Source organism: Euleptes europaea, chromosome 2, assembly GCF_029931775.1.
Source record: "Euleptes europaea isolate rEulEur1 chromosome 2, rEulEur1.hap1, whole genome shotgun sequence".
NCBI classification, from domain to species: Eukaryota; Metazoa; Chordata; class Lepidosauria; order Squamata; family Sphaerodactylidae; genus Euleptes; species Euleptes europaea.
Window position 1 is genome coordinate 106,803,655 of NC_079313.1, and position 15,166 is coordinate 106,818,820.

The 15,166-nt window shown below is 41.0% G+C and overlaps 1 protein-coding gene across 1 annotated transcript in view; it reads left to right on the forward strand.

Moving 5' to 3' along the window:
• Positions 1–15,166, forward strand: part of RALY (RALY heterogeneous nuclear ribonucleoprotein) — a 307,270-nt gene that overhangs the window by 97,207 nt on the left and 194,897 nt on the right. Inside the window, exon 2 of the mRNA XM_056844432.1 lies at positions 12,648–12,747. The gene's annotated coding sequence lies outside the window, so the exon portion shown is untranslated. The remainder of the gene's footprint in view (positions 1–12,647; positions 12,748–15,166) is intronic.

Here is a 15,166-nt window from a genome sequence, read left to right on the forward strand (position 1 = left end):
AGTGCCGTCAAGTCGCAGCCAACTTATGGCGATCCCTTATGGGGTTTTCAAGGCAAGAGACTAACAGAGGTGGTTTGCCAGTGCCTTCCTCTGTACAGCAACCCTGGACTTCCTTCGTGGTCTCCCATCCAAATACTAACCAGGGCTGACCCTGCTTAGCTTCTTCTTAAAAAAGAAACTCTGGGCTTTGGGCTCTCCTAGATGTCCTACCTGTGTTCGGAAAGTCTTGTCCTCTCATTTTAGATTTGTAGGAGCAAATCTGGTGGTGTAAGGTCATCCTGTATATGCCTGGAGGTGTTTATTTTTTCAGGATCCTGAATATGAAAAGGCAAATGCTCCCATTACAAAGTAGGACATGGGAGATACAAATTTCTAGCCCTCGCTGGCATCAGATTACGGAACAGATTCCAGACTCTTGGCACTAGTAATCCCTGGCTGAAACTGAGCAAATACATTTGTTTATTATAATGGCACAGAGTCCCTTCTGGAATTGAGGTTGGTTGCAAATTGCTTACTTATACACCCTCCCTGGGAGCAGTTGTGTTTGTGCTCCAAAATGGAGGGGAAAACTGTATTCAGAATTTATTCAAATCCTGCAATGCAAAGAAAGTGGTGAGTTTTTTGCTTTTCCCAAATTGCATCTGATAAGATCAGGGTCCCAAAGTAGTTTAGATAGCATAAAAGGACGAAGGATACGTCTACAGTGAGTGATTAGTACTTTCAAATAGCCACCTAAAGTTTTGCTTTAGATAAAGGTAAAGGTCCCCTGTGCAAGCACCGAGTCATTCCTGACCCATGGGGTGACGTCACATCCCGACGTTTACTAGGCAGACTTTGTTTACGGGGTGGTTTGCCAGTGCCTTCCACAGTCATCTTCCCTTTACCCCCAGGAAGCTGGGTACTCATTTTACCAACCTCGGAAGGATGGAAGGCTGAGTCAACCTTGAGCCAGCTACCTAAAACCAACTTCCATTGGGATCGAACTCAGGTCATGAGCAGAGCTTGGACTGCAGTACTGCAGCTTACCACTCTGCGCCACGGGGCTCTTAAAGTTTTGCTTTGCCGGGAGGTAAATCTTTGCTTTGTTCCAAGATGGATCAGAGTGACATAGATGTAAGTCGTATTCGGGTTTTTTTGCTATGGGTTTGTTATCAAAATGCCTTCTTCCTAAATGCTATAATTTTGAAGTTTTACTTTGCTGTGGAGTAGTTTGATTGAAGGGGTAAGCTCTCTTTATTTTGACAAACCTGGTTCTGTTCTTTTGCAGGGAGCACCAGAAATATATTTCCTCCTCTCCCCATAGTCAATGCTTGAGCTACTAGATGAGGGACATTACCTCAGGGTACCTCAGCGTACCCATTCAGTTCCTCTTCTCAAAATGATGTCCTGTATTTTGTTTATTGGGAATTCCACAAAAAAATATGAGTAATAATGACAGGGTTATTTGCCAATATAGTTTTGCTGCTGCAAGAATTGTAATAGCTAAAGTTTGGAAGCAAGTGAATAAACCTTCAATTGCTGACTGGAGAGAGAAATGATGGATGTATATGAGGATGGCCAAACTAACGGAATTCCTACATGGAAAGGATATGAAATAATTTAAAAAAACATGGGTAAAGGCCGCCACATATTGGGATAAACTGGCAAAAATGGATTTTACTATTTTAATTAGCGAGTTATAGAAACTAGTTTATAATTTTTATATTATACTGTTAATAGGTATTTCATTATAAAAACTGTTTAGACACTTCTTCGGAAGTCAGGTGATGGGTCACTTTCTTAAGGTGGGTGGAGGGTGAAGGGGTATATTTTTGGATTTTATAATTTAGTAATCATGAATGTAATAATTAGTATATTAAGATACTCTTTTGTATTTTCAATATTAATTTTATTGTATTTGTTTGTTTTGTTTTGTTATAAAAATTAATAAAAAATTATTTAAAAAATGATGTCCTAGATTACAGCTTGTTCTAGGGTTGCCAACCTCCAGGTGGTAGCAGAAGATCTCCTGCTATTAAAACTGACCTCCAGCTGACAGAGATCAGTTCACGTGGAGAAAATGGCCGCTTTGGCCATTGGACTCTATGGCATTGAAGTCCTTCCCCTCCCCAAACCCCGCCCTCCTCAGGCTCCGCCCCAAAACCTCCCTCCGGTGGCAAAGAGGGACCTGGCAACCCTAGCTTGTTCCCTTTGTCCGTTAAAAGTTAAACAGGAGACACTGAGAATCAAGCCATCCCTTACTAGCATAGCCCTTAATTGGATACTGATTCTTGTTCACTCTGGAGCAGCACAGCACGCTGGGAATAGCTTTTTGATATATGTAGGGGAAAAACATTATTCCCGACTCTTCCTGGTTCCATTGTTATCAATTACCATATGTTTCTGATAACAGCAGCACTTCACTGTCTATCATTAAAAACAATCCAGTGATATTAAAAAGTCATAAAATATCCGTAAAACAGACCTCTGGCCAGAAGGAGACCATAAAACAGCTGAAAAGATGAACACTGTTATTTCAGAGCCTGGGCAAAAATAATATTTTGGTCCGGCACCTAAAAGACAGTATGATAGGTACCAAACAAGTCCCAAGAGCGGGAGCATTTTCATTGGCAGCACCTCACCTTTGGAATGCCCTTCCCCTGGTGACTTGCTTGGCACCTATTATTTTGTCTTTTAGGCAGCAAATCAAAATACTTCTTTTAACATAAGTTTTAAATTTAAGGGGTTTTACCTTTTCAGCTTTTTTATGGTCTGCTAATAGTCTAAGGTATGTTTTATGGATATTTTATGCTGTGTTTATGTCCCTGGCTTCTTTTTAAATAGCTTGTTTTGTTCTTATTTTCATAATTTATTATGATTTTATGGTATGGTTTTTACTTGTAAGCCATCTTTTTTAAAAAAATATATTTTTTTATTGATTTTAAATTATAAGTGGGATACAGAAGGAAAGAGGGGTGGGGGATACATAAAAATATATTATGTACAAAAATAGTATGTCGTTTTAACATATTTGGCACTATCACCTTGTAGAATGAGAAAAAAAATAGGGAAAGGAAAAATTACGTTGTTTACATATTATTATGATAATATCTCACATTCACTACCCCTGTTTGCAAAGTCTTCCATATTTTTTATCTGGTAATGTATTAGTTCGAAGGTTTCTTTTGTCTAGTGTGTTTCATAAAGTCATAAAAGGGTTTCCACCTCTCATAATTCTGTTCTCGTGTGATATCTTTCAGATAGTCTGTCAAATGAGCCATCGTGATGTATTCCAGAGATTTATTCAACCATGCTTGAAATGTTGGAATCTTATTCGTTCTCCAAAGTGATGCCAGAACTACTCTTGCCGCCGTTGTTAGATATTTTAGCATAATCTGTTGGTCCTCGTTCATGGTATTTGGGGTTTTATTCAGGAGAAAAGTTTTGGATCATATTTTATGCTCTGCCCTACAATGCCTTCGAGGTTTTTATGAATCTTTTTCCAATATTTTTGCACGCTCTCACATGTTCACCAGCAGTGGAAAAAGGTGCCTCTGATTTTGTGGCATTTGCAGCAGAGTCCCGAAGCTTTACTGTTCATATTCTGGATGTCACTAGGCGTTATATACCATCTATGTAACATCTTTAAGCAGTTTTCCTGAATATTTTGGGATAGAGTGAACTTGGAATTTTTCTGAAAGATCTGTTCCCATTCGTCTGTTGTTATCGTTTCATTTAAATTCTCCATCCATTTAATTTGACATACTTTAACTTGTTCTTCCTCAGTGTCAAATGATAATAAAAGTTTATAGATCTTTCCTAAGAGGTGTTGCGACGGTTTACTCAGTAGTTGTTCAAACTCTGTCTCTTTTCTGATTTTGCCTCTGATTGTGCAGTCTTCCTTGAATCTCGATATTAGTTGATGATATAACATCCAAGATATCCGAGGGTGTTCTTCCTGAATTTCTGATAATGTTTTGAGAGTTTCGTCTTCTCTTATTATATCACCATATCTTATGGATCCGAACATTTTTTTATCCATTCTAGAACCATAAACGCTGAAAGGAGCCATCATTAGTGAGGGATTGGGACTTAGTCTTGGTTTTAGTTTATTCCAAACCGCAATCATGTTATCCACAATCGGGTGATCTCTTTTTTCATCCTGCTTTTTTTTGGGATTTTTTCCCCATAAAAGTTGATGAGGCTGCACTTGCCAGTTAGTTAGTTCTAATTTGATGCTCTTGCTGTTTGGATGTATTATCCAATCTTTAATCCAGACCAAAGTCGCTGCCTGATGGTATAGTTTTAAATTCGGGAGAGCAAGACCTCCTCTTCTCTTGATGTCCGTCATAATTTTGAATTTAATCCTGGGACGCTTTTTGTCCCATATAAATTTGCTGATTTTTCGTTGCCAACCGGCAATCACTGTATCAGTAATTTTTATTGGGATCATTTGAAACAGAAAGTTTAATCTGGGTAACACATTCATTTTTACAATCGCAACTTTACCCAACCAAGAGGTTCTTAGCTTTGACCACATGAGGAGATTCTTTTCTATGTTGTTCCAAACCGCTTCATAGTTATATTTAAATAATTCTTGGTTGTTTTTCGGGATATATACTCCCAAGTATTTTATCAGCTTTTTAGATATAATACAACTAGTTTGTGCCACTATGTTTGCTTCTTCTTCTTGTGTTGTGTTTTCTAGAAAGATTTTTGTTTTTGATTTGTTAAGCTTATAGCCAGTCATTTCACCATATTGTTGTATGTTGTTCATTAGTTCTACTATACTTAATTGTGGCTGAGTGATTGTTAATAGGACATCATCTGCATATCCTTTTATCTTAAATTCTTCTCCTTCTACTTGCAGTCCTGTAATTTTCGCATTGGATCTAATTCTATTGGCGAGTACTTCCAACGATAGATTGAATAATATTGGAGATAGAGGGCATCCTTGTCTAGTACCTTTTCTGATACTGAAGTTCTGCGTCAAATTTCCATTTATAAGTAGCTTTGCTCCTTGTTCGGAATAGATGCTGGTGATCCATTTAAGAAAGTTTCCTTTGTCAGTTATACTACATATCACTTGCAGTATGAATTCCCAGGATACATTGTCAAATGCTTTTTCTGCGTCTAGGAAGATAAAAGCACACTTTTCTTGCCTACATTTGACTAAGTCTCTTGCGTTGATCAGGAATCTTATGTTTTCATTCTTATGTCGTTTTGGGATAAATCCTGTTTGGTCTTCATTAATCAGTGTGTTAATGTACGCCAAAATCCTCTGAGCGATTATTGAGGTAAACAACTTGTAATCAACATTGAGCAGAGAAATTGGTCTATAAGAAGATGGTAATGATGGGTCAGTGTTGTCTTTTGGAATGAGGGTTATATAAGCTTCTTTCCATGTGTTGGGTACCCTACAAGTTTTATGTATCTCATTCATCACCTTTACTAGATAAGGGGTTAACTCTTCCTTAAAGCATTTATAATATTTAGCCGTCAAACCATCTGGTCCTGGTGCTTTTCCGGTTTTTAATTTGTCAATTGCTAGTTGTACTTCCTCCGTTGTGATTTCATGGTTTAATGCATCCTTTTCTTCATTAGATAGCTCCTTCAAATGATTTTGAGCAATATATTCCTTAATTTCTGTCGTTGATATGTTTTGTACATTTTCCTTGTAAAGTTCTTTGAAGTAGTTTACAAAACATTGTGAAATTTCTTCTTCTTTATGAGTGATTTGTCCGTCTACTTTAGCCGACGCTATTATTCTTCTTTGTCTTTCTTTGTTAAGCAAAGATGCTAGATATTTCCCCGGCTTATTTGCGTGTGCAAAATATTTTTGCCTCATAAACTTAAGTTTTTTGGCCATTTCCTCTGTGTGTAAGAGGTCGATTTGATGTCTAAGTTCTATAATCTCTTTTAAAGTCTTTTTGTTGCCCGAAGATTGATGGGACCTCTCCAATTGTCTGATCTTCTTTTGTAACTCTAGAAGTTGTTTTTCTCTCAGCTTCTTATTCTTGGAGTTGATTGCGATAAATATGCCCCTCATGTATGCCTTTGAACAATCCCAAATTGTGATCTGACTCATTCCTGGTGTTTCGTTTCTCTGAAAGAAATCGTTAAGTTCTAATCGACTTTTATCAAGGTCTATTTCTTGAGCAGGACTCTGGAGAGGCAGCATACAACTTCCATAACTAACTGACTAAATAAGAGAAGGTTTAAATATTATCTCTGTCCTTATGAAATGAATGGAAAGATTGGTTCTTGTAGGTTATCCGGGCTGTGTAACCGTGGTCTTGGTATTTTCTTTCCTGATGTTTCGCCAGCAGCTGTGGCAGGCATCTTCAGAGGAGTAACACTGAAGGACATCCTCTGAAGATGCCTGCCACAGCTGCTGGCAAAAGGTCAGGAAAGAAAATACCAAGACCATGGTTACACCTACAAGGATAACCTACAAGAACCAATGAACTCTGACTGTGAAAGCCTTCGACAATATTTTGAATGGAAAGATTCTTTCAGTTTCCCTGTACATTTTTCTAGTGATCCTTCAATGAAGTACTGAGACTTGTTTTGCTTAGAAATCTGTGCAGGAAAAGCACTGATTATTGATTTTGCTGAGGGCAGGTGTAGAACTGTTTTTCACAAAGAAAGAAATAGTTACAAACTATAAATAATTGTGAATTTTCTGTTTCACAAATGAGATGGGATGTGAAACCTGTTCCGGGATCCTAACTTGAAACAGAGATGTGACTCAGAGTGCCAGCTCTTCATTGTGGACTGTATTGTAGTCTTCCTAACACAGGATGGGAGAACAGGCAAGTCTTGGTAGATACCCCCTGCAGCTCTGCTTATACCTCACTGTATTATATAGACTACCCTCTCAAGCATTGACTGACCATAGGGTTGCCAACCTCCAGGTACTAGCTGGAGATCTCCTGCTATTACAACTGATCTCCAGCATATAGAAATCAGTTCACCTGGAGAAAATGGCCACTTTGGCAGTTGGACTCTATGGCATTGAACACATAAACACATGAAGCTGCCTTATACTGAATCAGACCCTTGGTCCATCAAAGTCAGTATTGTCTACTCAGACTGGCAGCAGCTCTCCAGGGTCTCAGGCAGAGGTCTTTCACATCACCTACTCGCCTAGTCCCTTTAACTGGAGATGCCGGGGATTGAACCTGGGACTTTCTGCATGCCAAGCAGATGCTTTATCACTGAGCCATGGCCCATCCCCCAAATATTTGGTCACTTGGTCACATGAAGCAGCCTTATACCAAATCAGGCCCCTGGTCCGTATTGTCTGCTCAGACTGGCAGCAGCTCTCCAGGGTCTCAGGTAGAGGTCTTTCACCTCATAGGTCTTTCACATCACCTACTTGCCTAGTCCCTTTAACTGAAGATGCTGGGGATTGAACCTGGGACCTTCTCCATGCTAAGCAGATACTTTACCACTAAGCCACATCCCCTCCCCATTGAAGTCCTTCCCCTCCCCAAACCCCACCCTCCTCAGGCTCTGCCACAAAAACCTCCTGCCAATGACAAAGAGGGACCTGGCAACCGTAGCAGGGAAGTAGAGTGGGCATGAGCATTTTGCCCCACCTCTGTCTCCATGTTATTGCTTGGCCATCAGCAGGGTGTGGAAACCAAGCAACTCGATGGAAGCGGGGGGTAAAGCCAACTGTCTCTCCCTGTGTGTTTAGTCATTACATGGAGGGAGGGATGTATACCATAAATGGAGGTGTAATCTTATGACTCAAGCCAACATGGCAGGAGAGGAGCACCTAGAAAACATAATTCACAAAAAATTTATTCTTGAATCTGGGAGGAATGCCCTCTGCAAAGCTCAGCTCTGCCAAGTCAATAAAGGCTGCTATACAGACCTTGGAGATAGGGTTGCCAAGTCCCTCTTCATCACCAGCAGGAGGTTTTTGGGGCAGAGCCTGAGTAGGGTGGTGTTTGGGGAGAGAACAGACTTCAATGCCATAGAGTCCAATTGCCAAAGTGGCCATTTTCTCCAGGTTAACTGGTCTCTGTCGGCTGGAGATCAGTTGTAATCTCCAGCTAGTACCTGGAGGTTGGCAACCCTACTCGAAGAGGAGCAGGTAGCTTCTGATTAGAACAGTTGAATATTGATTCAGGGAGCGGGGTTAGGGTTAGGGTTAGGGAAAGTGACTGGCCAAAGATCAATCAGTGAGTGAGCATCAGTTTGTACCCTGGGAAACCCGACCTAGCCCTAGTCCAATAACCACTGTACCATTAGAAAAAGACCACTTTGTGTGTTCATCACAGTAAGTCCATCATGGGAAGAACCCCGTCATGCAGATAACCTCGCAGCCAGCCCTCACAAATCCCAGGACTTCCCATTTCTCTGTTAACCATTCAGTGTGGCAGTGGGCATTCCACATTCGTCACCCTTGTTAAAAGAAAAAAATTAAGTGTCCCCTCCCCTAGGCATATATGTGACATATATGACATTATTTATGTCAGGATTGTGGGGGGGTACTACCTATTTTTCCATAGCTTCCGGATTTTTTTCCAGCCTGGCAAATGCCCATTTTGGATCACAGTAGATTGCTGATTCAGCAGGCTGTCATTCCTGAGCTATAAACACATTCACTGATATTAAATTATTAAACTTGGCAATTGTCACTGATATAGAAAGCACAGCAAAGGCATCTGGGCCCCATTCTTGACTTACCACTTTACAAGAGAGAAAGATGTATATGTTGTTGAACTATCTTTCTTCATTTCCCCATTTGCTTTTAAATCACTTCACCATTTGATCTCATTTATGTTTCTTCCATAGCACATTTAATCCCACCATTCTTAATTTTTGTTAATTTTTCCAATGCATAAATATTAGGGTTGCCAGATCCCTCTTTGCCACCGACGGGAGGTTTTTTGGGCAGAGCCTAAGGAGGGTGGGGTTTGGGAAGGGGAGGGACTTCAATGCCATAGAGTCCATTTGCCAAAGTGGCCATTTTCTCCAGGTGAACGGATCTCTATCGGCTGGAGATCAGTTGTTAAAGCAGGAGATCTCCAGCTAATACCTGGAGGTTGGCAACCCTAATAAATATCACAGTTTGCGTTGCACAACAGAGTAGAAAAATAAGGTATCCTGGTTTCTCAAACAGCTTCCTGGGTTGTATACAGTTGTATACAGTCTAGAAATCTTGAATTGGAATGCAAATTTAAGCCTGTGGATCCTTTATACAAAATTAGTCAAAGCAAGTGCTAACTCTATGTTAATATTGCGCTATATATCCTTACACAAGTCCATTTTCTACGGTAATACTATAACATTTCATCTGCATGCACCGTTGCGAGAATACTTACAATGCTCTACTGGTCCTCCAAGACCAGATCATTTACATCCTGTGAAAAGCTTCACATTCTTTTTTTCTTATTAATTTATGTTTCAGATCTGCAGTATTTAAGCGGGAGTAGGGTAGCCAACTATGTGGAGAAAATGTCTGGACCCTTTAGCAGAGGCTTAAGGGATTTTATTTACTAAGTGATGTTATTTACCTCTGTGCCATGAAAAGTTCCAGCTGTCCATTTCCACACATCAAGCCTCTATTAAAAGGACAGTATGGTTTTCTCTAGGCCTTTTGGCAACTCTAGACCAGGCTAGGCTGCTTGGGGTGAACAACTGCCAATTCAGTGTTGTATTGATAAGAAAGGTCCACCAAACAAAAAAGTGAATGAGCATGTACATTGTTGTATTATGTTTGTAGGGGGATTCTAGCAAGACTGGGTGTATAATCAAGAGGTGATCTCTAACCAGCGCATTAAACATCAGTGATCTTCCTGTTGGGGAAAAGGTCTGCTCTTTGTCCCTCTGCCGTCAATTCTCAATTAAAAAAGATATCATCCACAATCTCGTGTTCTGAAATGATACAGTGTAGCCAGTTACAGATGTGTGTCTTCAATTACCAAAGGGGCAGGAGGAAGTCCTTGGCTGGCATTTCAGACTGATGAGCTGACCTTCCACCTTAACCTTTTTTAGTAAACGATGTGGGTCAGCCTGCATCTTTTCTGTTGACATTCAAATTACACAGTGTGAGCACTGAAATTTTTGAAGATGCAAAATATTGGGGTAGATCCAATTAAGTGTCAGCTCAAGGGCACTCACCTATGCATCTCTTTTCTGCCTCTTCCTTCCTTCATCAATCTCCACAAAGATGATATTGGAGGTCCTGGGACTCCCAAAGACATAAAGGCACATAACCTGGGGGGGGGGGGGGCAGGGGGAGTGAGGAGAGACAACTAGAGGAAGTCACCCCTGTCTTCTCTTCTGCCTGCAGTGCTTCCACTGGGGCAAGAGCAAGGCAGGGATGGTTCTGTTCGGCTCCTCCTTTCCCACCAGTTCCCTCAACTGGGTGGCTTTTTTGGTCTCAGAATGGCCAGCATCGACTTTTCAGATGTCTCAGTGCTTGCTGCAGGAAGGGGAGGTGGTAAAGATCCATGTGAGCAAGCACCTTCTGTTGGTATTTTGTTAGCCCTTTGTTTCTAGACTCCCCAAACAAATATTATGTCCGAGCAACATGTTTTGCTCACTTGTTAACAGGTTTGGAGAGTGGGAATGATGACAGCCCGCAATATCTGAGCCTACCCATTCGGATCCATGAATTCACACATGCCTGTTCATCACATAATTTCAGCAACATTGCATGAAGTAGCCACCACAGGTCAAACACCACAGACCGAACTTGGATACTGACATTGCTTCAAACAATGCATTTTCGAAGGAGACAATTACATGTGCACCGAGATGCATGAATGTGTGGATGAACTCTGGAAAGACAGGTGGACCACTGTAGTTTTGCATACACACAAAAAAGATCAAGATAATATTTACAATTTCCCTCTCATTTTCTGTAACACACATTGTTGTCATTATGGCACATCATCTCATGGGTCAAGGAAGTGGAGAAGACTGTGATGCCATTTAGTTGTGGTTTTATTAGTTTTTAAATCATTGAGTTTATTGTATTAAAGGAAGTTGTAATCCATCTTGAGGAGCTGCAGTCAAAGGGTAGTTTATATATAAATGAAGAATCAACCCCACCATCATCTTCATGTTCATCAGTTGATTGTGCAGCATTATTTGTCACTGAGGCTGCAATCCTAAGTACAACTATTAGGACATAAACCCTATTGAGGTCAATGGGATTTACCTAATGAGTAATGAGCCTTCTCTCTTTTTAAAATATTTCTTACCAAAATGCAACCATACATAATCAGAACTGGAACACAGAGCAAACAATGTGTCCAGTTTACAAATTAAAAATGAAGATAAAGAATGTACACAGTTCTAGTTACTACTTTCTTATCCATTCATTTCTAATAGTTTAAGGATCTTTTTAAAGTGCAGCCAATTGCTACCAGTTTTTGAGAGTCCTCCTCTCTCAAAGGCCAAAACAGCCCTGAAAAGGGCCCTGTCCCCTGTCCCCTGTCCCCTGTCCCTGCATCTTACTGTCAAGAACCAAGACTTGAAGGCTGGCAATACAGTTGTGGTTGCCTAGGAATGGCCACTGAGGGGATTCATTTGTTAAAGTTGAACATATTGCTTTTATTATTGGGGGTTAACCCCCCCCCACATATATCTTAGATTCCAGATTTTTTCTGCAGATCTAGGGTGTTACTCAAGTTTGTAGAAATATCTGTCTTGCCTGTTCATGGCTCCAATCTCCAGATTTAAGTATCCACAGATTTGGTCATGTTTAGGGCTGTTGAAAGAAAAAATTCGGTACAGTTCGGCTTCGGCAAAATTCGGCCCTTTTAAATTCGGGCCATGCCGAAGTCTGAACTGCACCGCTTCGGATCCCTGAAATTCGGGCGAGATCCGGAGTTCGGGAGAAAATTCGCCCCCCGTGAAAATTCGCCCCCCGCACGCGGGGGGCCCTTTAAACAGATCTGTGCTTAACAGCTGTTAGGCGCTGATCTGTTTCCCCCCCGCGTGCCTTCAGGGGGCTTCCGTAAAGGCGTGGGGGGGGGAGCCGAACCCGAATTTGCTGAATTTATTCACCAAACCCCCAAAGTCGGCGAATTCGGCTCCCCCCGTTTCCCGCCTTTTTTGAATTCGGCTCATCCTGAACCAGAAACCGCCGAATTCGGCAGTTTTTCGGTTCGGAACGAACCGAATCGACAGCCCTAGTCATGTTGAGAATGTTTATTGATGATGTCAATGTCCTATGCACAATATTGGCAGACCACCTCAGAACACTTGAAACACAATTCTTTTTAAGTGGTGTCAGAACCCACATTTAGCTGTGAGCCATCAAGAGTGAGTCATGCATGCATGCATGTCTGAATTGGTAGTATACCCTGTGTTCACTTCTGTGGCTCAGAGCTGTAGGACAAGGTCACCCGCTTTTCGTTTAATTACAGGGCCACCTTTCTTCCTCAGAAAGGCACTCAAGGAAGGCACAATTTAAAAAAAAACTACAATAAGAATTTTAAAATTCCATAGCAAGAGCAATAAAAACCCAAGTAAAACCATAACAGCTATCAGCAAATGTTCATAATGTTTAACAAGAGTTGAGCTATTCATGAAAATGCATTTAACACAAAATAGGTCACTATTTGTGTGCAGAAAACAACAAAGCATTGGATTCTGTCCTATAAGTACCAACAGTTTCTATATCTTATTTCTTGCAGGTAACACCAGGACTATAAAGGAATACTCTGACCTCAGTTTGGCCTCCTCATCTAGAGGGCAAGGAGGAATAGCAGACTCACACCCCAAACACCATTACTGGTGAGTAATCTGACACATTTTATTTCAAAGTTGTCCAGAAATATTTGCATTCTTGCTGTGCTGCTGTTTTGTGGCAAAGGGAGAGGAGCTGAATTGATTTGTGTGGTGTTCAAGCCGAGACTCTGGATTGCTGAGTGGGAGGGTAGCTTTGTGTTTGTTTCCCGGCATTCTCTAGTCTAGAAAGCAAACCCTTGGATTTTTTTCAAAGCGATTTCCTGAGACTGGCTCTTGCTGAAGGTGTTATTGACAGGATTCTTAAACCCTGGACTAAATGAAGCTCTGTAGAGTTTTGTGTTTATAGATGGTACAAAAAAAAAAATCCCACCCAAACTGTTGTTCCTATCATCACAGAGGAAGGTATTATTCATTATATTTTGAAGGCTCCCTTAGAGATGTTGTAATCACTCTGCCTCTTTCGCTTATGCATTTTATGTCTGATAAACTGAAGAGGATTTGCTGTTTACTCCACACTAGTTTTGGGACATTAGGATCTGACACCTTGAGATTGCCCTTTTAAGGTTCTCTGTTGTCTGTGAGCTCAATTGCAGTGTCTAATCACAAATTAATCCAGACGCTAATATCTTGCCCTGGTCATTTAGCACCAGTAGCACTATCTGTCCTCATTGGATTAATGCTGCATTCCATGCCTTTTAAAGCTGTGACCAGCCTGTGATCTCCTGAGCACCTCCTGAGGGTGGAAGAAAGGTGAACTGAATTCCCAAATGACATTTCAAGAGAAGAGTTAATAGAAAATAAAATAAATAGGTTCTGAGTTTCAGAGGGTAGCTGTGTTGGTCTTCAGTAGAACAGTTAGGCCATTTACGTAAGAGGAAATTGCTCTAGGTTTGCTGCTCTGCAGATGCACAGTTGCTGATCCAAATTCTCAAAACTGTGTGCATGGGGGCTTTTTGCCCTGAAGATTTTTTGTTTTGTTTTAAGGTGTTATTTTATCAAAACAAAGGGGGGGGGACAGCCAGCTCCGTTCCGAGATCATTACAGTCACTGACCAGAAAGGAAGCCTATGAAGTGAGGTGGAACAGTGGCTCCGTTCCTGAGATCATTACACTTGCTGCCAAAACTGACCAAAATGGCTTCACTGGGAGGGGTTGGATGAGAGAGGGACAGTAGTTAAGACTATTCACAGAAATTGCCTTGATTAGCTTAGCTTTGGGATTGAGGCAAAATTTAAAATCGTGATAAAACAGGTTACTGAAAATGTGGGACAAGTATGCAGCAGCTGCGAAGTAACTTCTGAAGGTCGGAAAAAATCAAGAATAATCCAAAGGAACCCCTGAAGCAGTCTTGCGGGGATCACGAGGCTATGTAATCAAGCATAAATGGCCTTAGTTTTGAGTCCAATAGCACCTTTGAGACCCACATGAGTTTCAGGGTATAAGCTTTCGAGAATCAAAGCTTCCTTTGTCAGGCATGAGAAATGTTGATCTCTTAGGTTCTAAGACAGTTTCTATGAAATGCTTGCTGTAATTCACATGTTTATTAGAACGGATGTCATGGTTTATTTAGATCACTGGTTCCCAACAGGAGGTCCGTGGACCCCCAGGGGTCCGCGAGAACTAAATTAAGATCCGCGAAACAAAGTTATAAACCCATAATAAATTAATATTTTCAATTAAAAGTTCTCTATTATAAAATATATATATTAAAATATTATTCTAAGTTTAATGTTTAACTAACAGTTATGATTAAAGTTTATTTTCAAATTCTCTGAATTTTTATTTTGAACCTTGGGATCCCTGCACCGAACAAAAAAAAGTCCTAGTGGTCCCTGGTCAAAAAAAGGTTTGGAACCACTGATTTAGATGAACCTCAAGTGACCATCAAGGGCATGGAATGGGACTTTCCTGCCTCCCCCCTCCAATGCAGCCCACTGAATCTCCCTCCAGTTTTTCTCCTGGGGGTCAGGGAGCCCTCACAAACACCACAGTGGGAAACGCTGCAAACTGGCAAAAATCCCCCCTCCTCTATTGATGGAATGGCCCTTTGGTTAGTGGTAACTGACCATAGGATACAAGAGTTCTAGGGAATGGAAAAGTTTGAATAGTGGTCATATTGCCCTTCTGTGGATCTTTGTGGTCTTGGTCATGGAAATAAAACTTTAAGATTTATTTGTGAGAACCACAATCAAGGGGAGAACTACAGGTGGCCTCAGACAATACAACCTTGACAATCAGCCAAGGTCTGTCAGGTAACCCAGCCTCACCAGCCACAACAGGTGTTTTCCTTGTCATTGCCGCATGGAGCGCTTGGGCTAAAGCAATGCCCTGAGAGTTTGAAGGAGTGAAGACTTCTCACTCTGCTTTCAGGAGCATCTGTACATAATCACTGTAGCAATACTCTGGGAATCCCCACCTTTGCACTATAGTTCGTAGGCCATGCTGGTCATCCTCAGCCATACAGA